The 11134-nt window shown below is 40.0% G+C and overlaps 1 long non-coding RNA gene across 1 annotated transcript; it reads right to left on the bottom strand.

The window, feature by feature from the left end:
• Positions 1-2008: 2008 nt before the first annotated feature.
• On the bottom strand, positions 2009-3604 carry LOC111916230 (uncharacterized). The gene is made up of 4 exons (XR_006188183.2): positions 3390-3604; positions 3158-3256; positions 2754-2810; positions 2009-2675 (listed from the first exon to the last, which is right to left on the bottom strand). It is a non-coding gene; the product is annotated as an uncharacterized LOC111916230 (long non-coding RNA).
• Positions 3605-11134: the final 7530 nt, after the last annotated feature.

Raw genomic sequence — 11134 nt, 5'->3', positions numbered from 1 at the left:
AACCATGAGGAGCCACTTCCTGAAGATTTGAGGTCAAGAACATCACATTTGACGTACTACCTTCGAGCTATTCTCTGTTATGTTGATGTTTATATTGATTTAGGGCTTGTTGAGCCCTTTTGTGGCTAGATCTAGTGCTTCCTTGGTCCCTTAAGCGAGTTAGGTTCTAGACCTGGACCCTTGGAGGTCCAGAGTGTCCCTTTGCCCAAGCTTGTTATGAATCCATGGGGGTTTTGGATTGGGGTCTTTGTGCTTGAGGTCAAAACACCAGTTATGAGTCATGGGGTGTGTTATGAGCACCAAGATATGGACTTTACATGATGAATAAGCTTAGGAGGGCCAGATCTATGAGTTGTTGGAACGGATCTGACCTCAGAAGCAAGCTTGAGTTGATGCATGGCATGGACTCGCCGAGTCTGAAGAACAGACTCGGCGAGTAGCATGAAGATCGTCCTTAACCACTCAGTGAGTGGTCCAGCCGAGTTATAGGTTGACTTAGTGAGTCAGGGAGAGTTAGAGAGGGTTGACAGGTGGATTGAGTCGAACTAGAACTTGCCGAGTTGTTCTTGAGACTCGGCGAGTTGAGTCGTGCTGGCCCCGCGATTCATACCAGGTGGAACTCGTCGAGTCAGGGGAATACTCGACGTGTCAAAAAGGGAATCCTAGAGAGTTGGTGAAAACGCTTAGACTCGCCGAGTCGCCGTAATGCACTCGCCGAGTCCGGTCAAAGTTGACCGTTGACCGTTGACCAGAGTTGACCAGTGTTGACTTGATAGGGGTAGTCAACCTTAGTGGTGAAAGTGTTAATTAGAGACATATGATGTTATAGGAGGATTATAGCTCGGAGGATCGAGCATGAGTGATTTCCAGGATTCGCGAGTTATCGAGATACACGAGGTGAGTCTTCTCACTATACTTTACCTTGAGTAGGTAACCAGAGTTATGTGATCAGATTATTTGTATGCTATATGTTTGTGATGTGTTGTACTGCATTATTTCTATGTGATTTATGCTGTGCATGTTTATAGAGTTGGAACCGGAAGGTTCCTAGAGTTAGAACCTGAGGGTTCACAAAGTTTGGGTGCACGGACCCATAGAGTTATAGCCTCGAGTGGCTACTATGTGTTATGTGTGTGGTATTTTGGGGAACTCACTAAGCTTTGTGCTTACAGTGTTAGTGTTGTTGTTTCAGCTACTAGCGATGACCGTGGGAAGGCGCCGACTTGATCTGTACACACGCATGGGAATTTTGATATACATATATATATATATATATATATATATATATATATATATATATATGATCTTGGGATTTTGTATGATGTGAATTTAGATTTTAAACTTAATATTTTATGAAAATTAAATGGGAAATGTTTTTATATATTTGTGAAAAATTATTTTGAAAATTCACGGTGTTACACCCTAATTAGGGTTTCCAATCCAATCACAATCCTACTGAGTCCAAGATTAAGCTACTGGGCCAATTAGGGTTCCATTAGGCCGGACACCACCCACTGCCACCTCGGAGGTCGTGGTCGGCGGTGGCTCACGGCGGCAGCCACCATTTGCGATGGTGGTGGTGGTGGTGGTGGTTCGTGCCCAAAAATTGCATATACCACTTCACACATAATATACACACACACACATAGCCACCAGAGATGGTGGTTAGTGGCGGCAAAACGGTGGCAGCCACCACCTCATGATGGTGGTGACGGACCTTCATTGATCTTCCAGCCAAAAATGGCTTATACAGCAACAATAACACCAACAACAACATATATTCTAGACATACATCAACCCAGCCACCTTCCATGCGGCTGATGTTGCCGGAAAGTTACGAAAATAGTGACCAAAGGCCACCGGAGGCAGCGGAGACGCATCTGACGTCGAACACGTACAAAGGGACGGAGGGGAGGAGAGAGAGAAGTGGCAGATGGTCTTACCTGAAGCCTCTCGGTAGCTCGCGCCCTTGCTGCTGTGAACACATCCTTTTGTCGACCTTCAACGGTTTTTCGGGTTGTTCACAGAGTCTCCGGCAGCGAAATTGTGGCATTTAGATGGCGAAGGATCGGCGGCAGCGGCATTGTGTCGTGTTGGTAGAGTTTCATTTTATCTGGACGCATCTAATTTGTTTAATGAACCGTACCCTTTTTTAGATTAACGAATTTTTACGTCGGTTATTAGTAACCGATCAATGAAGAATACACTTTTTTGTAAAAATTACCAAAAGAATAGCTCCCTAACGAACTATCGACAAAATTTAAGAAAAACTCACTAATAGATTACAGAGAGATTTTTATGTGATAGGCTAGCAGCGAGTTTTGGATATAAAAAAAAATATAAATTCATGCAAAAAATAACAATAATTACATATTCAACAAAGGAAAAATCTTGAAACGTACATCAAATCTATATTTTAAAACCATCAAATAAAAATCAACAAATGGGTATTCATTATTCATTCATTCATTGTTTACTTTACTTCTCCATGCAAAGACAAAAACCAAAACCATCTTGAAAAGTAATTCCACCTTGAAGACCCACCACCTCCATTTCTAACAAAGATGTTCCTTAGAATGTCACCATTCATCAGAAACATCTTTCCCAAGGAAAACAATCCACTTCACATCGGAATATGTGATTCCGATTCCGATCCCTCCGAAATGAGAAGACACCTTCAGATCAACAATCTCATATTAAATCGAGTGAAAAACTGTGGAAACTTTTGCAAATTCAGATTCAAATTAACACACCTTCATATACATCTTCTTGTGTTCCCTCAAACACCGTATATGATATTCCCTTTCACACTGCAAGGAGGATAAATCTAACAATCAGAAATGAAAACGCAGCATAATTGGATTTTTTTTTTAATGACCATTTTAACCTTGTACCAAAACTAAAACAAGCACTATACTACAGGGACCAAATTTATTGATATATATTTAAGGAATGAGCGTGTCAAGATCTAGTGATCAGATCTGCAACTTCTGTCAACATCGCCATCGTCTCCAAACATCATTCAGTAAGAATGGAACAAGATGTCAGATTTAGACCTTACTTAAGCGTTACTTGATATAGCATAAATTGGAAAGTTGAGAATTAAAAATTTATTGGCATCAAAACAATTACATAAGAAAACGTTTTATAAACTTACCTTGGAAAGACTAATGTACAGTGGCCTCTGGACAAACCCACGAAACCGACTTTTGAAATGCGATGAACACCTAACTGGTACCGATCTGACTCTACTTGACTGACACAGATCAAGAAATAATGTGAGTGACAGGCGAACAGCATTTATAAACTTCGAAACAACAAAAAAAGGAGAAAACAGCTTCAAAACTCATGATTCAGAATGGTATAAATTTACGTATCAGTTAACTTACATGTTTTTTGTTTTAAAATATTGTGGATCGTTGCCAGTTTTTGGATCTAGAAGCATGATAGAGAAATTTTTTTTCGTAATCGACACATAAAAGTCATGGTGATTATGATAACCGAAAATGACGCAGATCGATAACTTTATCAAAAGAATGGATGATTTTCAGATATGCATATCCTCCTAAGCCAGTAGTTGAATAGTTACAAGATATAGATTCACAGGGTGGATTATGACAGCGGCTGTGAAATCGTATGAAATTGAAACTGAACATCTAATATATATAGTAAGAAAAGTGTGGGCGTCAACCCTAACCCTGATCTAAAACCATGGTGATTTGCATCAACCTCCCCCTAAAATTGTACATATCGTCACATACAACCCAACAATTACGCAAAATTACAATTTGTTGCTTGATGAATAAAGTGGTACTCGATTTTTTTATTTGTAGTCTTTTTTAACAGCTCTTAGTTATTTGTTAATGGCCATAGTACTCCTTACTATACATAACTATTTTTTTAACAGCTCTTATTTGTAAATTGCAACACCATCTTTATTGATATATTTTTTTTAACAACACTTGATACATTTTTCCCTCTTGCTTAAGTGAGAATATCTTATATCATTTGACACTGTGATTATTCCAGGTTGAGTGTAACATATTCATTGTTTAGCCTTTCAACATGAAAGGATGTAATTAGCACAAACTTATTATAATGTTTGGCTACATAATTAATGGTTTCTAGAAAAGTTACAATTATGATTGAGTTAAATGAAATCATAATAACCATGTATAGTGACAATTATATTTATTTTAAAATTAAATTCCATGAAGAAACTGGTGTTAATAATGTACATAAGGAAAAATTGTACTTATATTTATCGTTTTACATTCACTCGAGTTGAAATCTATAAGTCTAAGAAAGCTCAACAAAAAAATTCAGCTTCATGAAAGGTTTGTCGGAAATTTCATTTGGATGATTATTGGATTACTCACACCTGGTGTTTCGGTATTCGCACATTGTACTGCTATATTTATTGGTACTTTGCATTTAAAGTATATTTGGATTCCTTTTTTTATTTCAACGCAATGTGAGTTTTAGAACATGTCAACGACAGTTGAATGAATTTTGATAAGCATGTAAGAAACATAACACATGCACAAACTTCCAATGGACATTGATTTTCGAGGATCAAGTTTGTTGGTAAATATCCATTGATGCTCGAGCATTAATTGCGAGAATGACATAATATAGAATATTTATCAATATATATATTTGTATAATTGGTCTAACTTTGAAAACTTACGTTGGATTTATTGAACATACCAAAACTAAATATGGGTAATGTGATAATTGTGTCAAACATCTCTTGGATTTATTGAACATACCAAAACTAAATATGGGTAATGTGATAATTGTGTCAAATATCTCTTACATGGTATTGCTTCATGAGTAACACCTAGAAACCCTAGACTCCTCGTCTGAAACTATATACTCCACCGCTAACTTTCAATATTAATCAATAAACAAGAGCGAAACAAAACAAGTGGCATTTAGGGGTAAAATGAACATTTTTTACCATCTTACTTTAGTACAGTGTTATTTAACACAATTATTTATACCCAATATTATATGCAACCAAATGCATTTTTTTCTGCTATGTCATAAACATGGATATTATGGGTGATTTAGAAAACTCTAGTTACTATGCGATATGGTTCGTGCCCACACTCTATGAGATACGGGCCCTGTCCACACTCACAATCTTAACAACACATACATGTATCACACAGACAACAAGTATAACAATCCAACATTCTGACATCTATAATAAGGTAATAATGAGATACGGGCCACACAGATACTCCGTGTTCCTATCAAGAACATATAAACAATATGGGTTGGTATTGGTGCCTTCGACCCATTCCTACAGAAGGAAACTCACCTCACATTGTTGAAGTCCCGCGGTCAAAACCCTAGCTGTTAAATGACCGATTCTCGAACTGTCAACATAAAAATAACACCCAATTAATAATTAGGTGCCATCACATAACCATAAGCCCATGTTTGGGGTAAAAGATTAATTTACCCCCAACTTAGCTTGATTAAAGCCCAAGTCCCAATCCAATGGCCAAAAGTCAAACAATAAACCAATGCCCAACATATGGCCGAATTTTCCAAATTGGGCCCAAACCTCAACAGGGTCTTACCTTAAGGCCCAACCATTTATTATGGTCGAAACACTTGGCAGCCCACTGATCCAATATCTCATAATCATCAAGGCCCAGTTATGGTCCATCTATGGCCTAATTTCCCCAATTGGGCCCAAGCATATCCAATGGGCCTTATCCTAATGTTCAATCCAAATATTATAGTCCATATGCTTGTTTTTGGATGGCCCATCAGTAGCCCAATCACAAAAGACCAATAGAAAGGCCCAACTCAAAGCCCAAGCCAAACTAGGGTTCCTCACATGAAATGATGACTAGGGTTAAGTATTCTTACTTAACTCGTTAAGGACTTCACCCATTTAGCACTTAATCCATTAAGTCCATCATTCCATTAGACCACTCATACAATGTAGTTGGATATAAATCAAAATTCTAGTATAACAGTCCAAACGTGAGTCCCAGTAGTTCCCAAACTAACATTCCCAGAATTAGGGTTTTCTAAACACTAATTAGCGTTTCCAACCCAATGACAATCCAACTAAGTCCAAGATTAAAGTATTGGGCCAATTAGGATTCCACTATGTCGGGCACCACCCACTACCACCTCGGGCGGTGGTGGTCAGCGGCAACTCACGGCTAGGCAGTAGCAGCCACCATTTCCAATGGTGGTGGTGGTGGTTCCTGCCCAAAAAATGCATATATCACTTCACACATAATATACGCACACACCCACCGGAGATGGTGGTTAGTGGCAGCCAAACGGGGGTAGCTACAACCTCATGGTGGTGGTGGTGGAGCTTCATTGATTTTCCTACCAAAAATGGCTCATACAACAACAGCGACATTGATAGTAGAATATATTCTAGACATACATCCACCCAGCCACCTTCCATGCTGCTTACGTTGCCGGAAAGTTACAAAAATAGTGCCAAAAGGCCACCGTCGGCAGCAGTGACACATCTGACGTTTAACATGCACAAATGGATGGAGGAGAGGAGAGAGAGAAGGAGCATATGGTCTTTCCTGAAGCCTTTTGGTAGCTTGCGAACCTTGCTGCAACAAACACGTCAATTTGTCGGCCTTCAGTGGTTATCCGGGTTGTTCACGGCGTCTCTGGCAGCGACGTTGTGGTGTTTAGATGGCGAAGGAGCGACGACAGAGGGCTTGTCTGATCGGAAAACGAACGAGGGGGGGTGAGGCTGCTGAACATCAAACATGGCGACTGGTGTATAATTAGTGTTAGGGTTTAGACAATGGGATGGGAAACCGGGTATATCCCGTCTTCTTGCAAACTTAGGCCATTTTTACCAATATCGGCCCTCCTCACCAGATCTTCTTCAACTTTAATCCAACATTTACCCTTTACCCCGTGATTCCATAAGTTCATGCCATTTTAAGTCCAAAACATACCAAACAGCCTCTCCTATGCAAATTATTTTCAACTGAATTCCATATGTTACCATTTAGCCCCTTAGCCTCCAAAATCAGTTCAAATTAAGTCCCAATAATTTACCAAGCAGTCTCTGCCTTCATAAATATTTACAAAGCACTCCGGCACTTACACTTTTAGCCCCAACTTTGAAAATTGCGACAATTAACTCATCGAGACCAACACCTTGCTATATTATTAGTGATTTTAGGGTTACTACCAATTTATTAATTTATCTATTCATTTATTTAATAAATGGGATGTTACAACTTTCCCCCACTTAAATTAGATTTCGTCCTCAAATCATTCCTTACACGCCAGACAACTTGAACGACACGGCCACAATCTTGAGCATAACCCCAGTCTTCCCAAGGCAATCAAAACCATCCCTCACATGGTTCTAAAACCCGAAGATAAACGAATTCCTTGCATTAGGATCACATTACTCAATCTGAAATGAGTAGTCTCAAGATGGTCTGACTCCGTGACAAACGGCCCATACTGAGTCATTATTGTTGAACCCAGTCCACTTATCTATCATCTGACTATTCAACTTCTGATAACTTGAGGTTCCTACTAGAAAACATAATCACAGACCCAATTATCCCTGCAGATACCTCATACTTGGCCAAGGCTCAAATAATCCCGCTATGAGTGACTTAGCATAATGCAAACAGTCTGTCACCCATCCATATCTGAAATTCTAAAACACTAATACAGATACTGCCAAAACACTTAAACTGCCCGAAATAGCATGTTGCCACATGACTGCTTTCCAAAATCTACGAAGACCTCTCTGGTCTCAATTCCTTCACTAGTCATCTAAAATACAGGGTTGATGCCCGATTGTCGAGCCAAAGGACTCCCACTTAGTCACCCTACATGATTTCCAAACGAAATCCTTGTTTCTAACCAGTTTCCACTAGTTATCTTGCTACCGTGGCTCTAATGACCTTATGATATAACTGGTCCGGTCCATGCGTCGAGTCCAGACATTACCAAATCCAAGGCTAAAAATGATTGCTACATGACCTAAGGTAGCCTTATATCACAAACGACCTTAAACAATACATCACTTCATTGATACCATGACTGCAACGATGTTCCTACGGTCTTCTTACTAGCTCAAATAAGTCTAATTCATCTGGGGAAATCGATCCACGAATATGTGGATTTTCCACGCCCTCACTGCTGCACCCGAACTGATGGGTACTATTGTTCCCTCTACGTTCCAAAACACTCCCATGCTATCTACTAACCTAGTGAATGTTACGGCTACACCAGCATAATTACAACACTCTAGCACTATCTGCCAACCTTGTGAATGCTACGGCTACACCCGCAGACTTACAACACTTTTAGCACTATCTGCCAACCTTTTGAATGCTACGGCTACGTCACGCAGACTTACAACACTTCTAGCACTATCTGCTAAACTTGTGAATGCTACGACTACACCTACAGACTTACAACACTTCCCATACTATCCGGCTAGTAGTAATTGCTACGGCTCTCCCGTAGTCTTACAACACTTTCCACGTTATCTCGTTGTTGGTAAATGCTACGGCTATCCCACAGTCTTACAACACTTTCCACAAAATCTCCATCGCTGATTACTAAACCGAACACATCCAACATCGATCATACACACGACCTAACATCCAAAAATGAACTCGTTTCCTTAGTGGAATCCTCAACCTGATCCCCTAAGGCCTGCTATCAAACATTCCGAGAACGCGATGTCATTATTGTCAAGTTTATGAACTTCCAACTCAAACTATCCTCAATCCATATAGCAGCTTGGACTATCTTCATCCTGACAAGGATGCTAAACTTATCCTAGTTCCAAAACTGCTGATGTTTCCGAATCCCTGAACGATTCTCCCTCACTTAGATTCGACTAAGTCTTCACAATACATGAAATTTGGAGAATTCCCAACAATACTGGTAACTGCAAATGTTTGAAATGATACCACACTCGAATCTTAAAGATTGAAAGACAGATGCTCCCGTCAATACCTCAGCAACGAGCCACTTTCCATAGAACCTCCATCATCCAATAGTAACAGTTACTAGGACCACCGAATCCTGATGATATTGGATAACCATCCAGCGGAACCCTTACTACAGACCTTCCACCGAACTCTTATGATTTGATCTCGACCATAAACCTTGATGACGTTCTACACTCTGAATCTCGCAATTAGGGAAATAACCTTTCGCTACCCACTAATAATTCTCGGTATGCAATTGGCATTTGACATCACTTGAAGGTATAACGCTAACACAAACATAGAAGCAACCAAGGTGTACCCTTACCCAAGCCCTTGGAGCGAAAAACACTTCATGGTGTAGTTTCTCGCAAGTGTTGCACTAAATTTGGCCCTGCTGGCCTCTCAAAAGCTAATCCCAATCATATAAGTTGATCCGAAATCTTGGGTCTCTTCTCGAGACCCTTCAATATATGCAAGTAATCTGGTTCCCTCTTCCTAATGCGCTCCAAATCAATATTTCATTATCAGCTTATAGAAGTCATATCATTCAAGGTTTCGCACCTCGAAATACTCACGATCTCCCTGCTATCATTCTGCATTTTGTCTGAATACCTTTCTTTCTTCATTTCCTCATCTGCTGCATACTGTGGTACCAAAGAAGCTCTCTCCCGAGACTTGGCAGTGATCGCTGCCACAGTCTCAGTAGTCTGGCGGAGATCTAGAAATTCTCGCGCCAACTGGTATGCACTAACCCTGGGCAAATTCTGCCTGGAATCTGGGCAAAAAGTCATCCCATGACATAGCATCGACCGCATCATCACACAAGTCACTACCAACCTCTTCCCATCAATCATGTGCCCTGTCCTTCAGGAAACCGGAAGTAAATCGGACCTTGTCCCTCTGAGGTAGCGGTTGGTACGAAAAGTGTTGGCGGCATCTGCTAACCATCTGCTGCTAGCAATGGGGTTCCTAGCCCCATGATAATCTAGAGCTTCACGAGCTCTGAACTCCTGAGTCATCAACGTATGCGTACCTATCATGGATGGTATTTCAGTGCAGAATGTTCTCAGCTTCCCATCATAAATCTCTAAAATTCCCTGCTTGAACACTGAAGATAACAGGAGTCTGGTAAGTGATAATGTGTGTACTCTCAGATGGAATGAACTCCCTCATCTGACCATCAAGCTATCCGGCTCTAGAGTTAGAGCTTGATTCCTTTCCAACACCAGATCTGACATCTGGTCTACCACATAGCGTCTCCATACTCATAAATATACCAGAATAACCATTAGAATACTCATCATAATTCGAGGGATCTCACAGACTACAAGTTCCTTGGGTTCGTCTCATCCTTCCTTGGTTTGAGTACATATCCTCTTCTTTCAATAGTACGGGCCCATACAGCCTTCCACATCTATATGTGCTTACATCAAGAACTGCACTGACTCCACCAAGTCCCTTCTACTGCTACTATTGTTCTCTACTACTCTCAGCCTAGGCTTGCCCTAGTGTAATTACCAATCCACTCTCCGCCATTAGCTATATAAGAAGTTCTTTCTATCTCCCCTAACTAGCTAACGAATAGCATTACATATTACTAAGAATAGATCATTCTTCGAATGAGAGGTTCTACCCTACAATGGTTGGACTCAAACAAGAGTTGTGAAATAGAGCTAAACCTAACCTTCTGAAATTATTTAGTCCTCACAATATGTAACTTAACATATTCGTTTACTATTTAGTTAGAGGTAACTAGAACTCTTAAAAGAAAAAGCAAGAACCATTCAAGAATTAAGTAAACATAATCAATCACACTCTAATCAGGCCATCATATCACTGACTAATCATTACTATCATACAACTCAACAAGCTCATATAGCATGCACATAAGGCATCCTTCCTAGATCCTTAGCCCTAACTAGCATGCAGTTCGCATACACATATAACAGGCATACAACGCATCATTCCTAGATCCTTAGCCCTATTCTAGCATGCAGTTCTCATAATCATATCATAACATACACTCGTACGCGTAATTTGGGAGTACTTACTTGAGATTGGTTGAGTGCATGCACCACACTCGTTTTCTCTTTTCTAAAACCCTTTTCACTTTCAAAGTTCTTTTGTAAAAATGATTTTCTTTTGAAAAATTTCAT

The sequence above is a fragment of the Lactuca sativa genome, chromosome 1, assembly GCF_002870075.4.
Source record: "Lactuca sativa cultivar Salinas chromosome 1, Lsat_Salinas_v11, whole genome shotgun sequence".
In the NCBI taxonomy this organism is placed as follows: domain Eukaryota; kingdom Viridiplantae; phylum Streptophyta; class Magnoliopsida; order Asterales; family Asteraceae; genus Lactuca; species Lactuca sativa.
The sequence above is the reverse complement of the archived record's forward strand: the minus strand, read 5'-3'. Positions and strand labels throughout refer to the sequence as shown.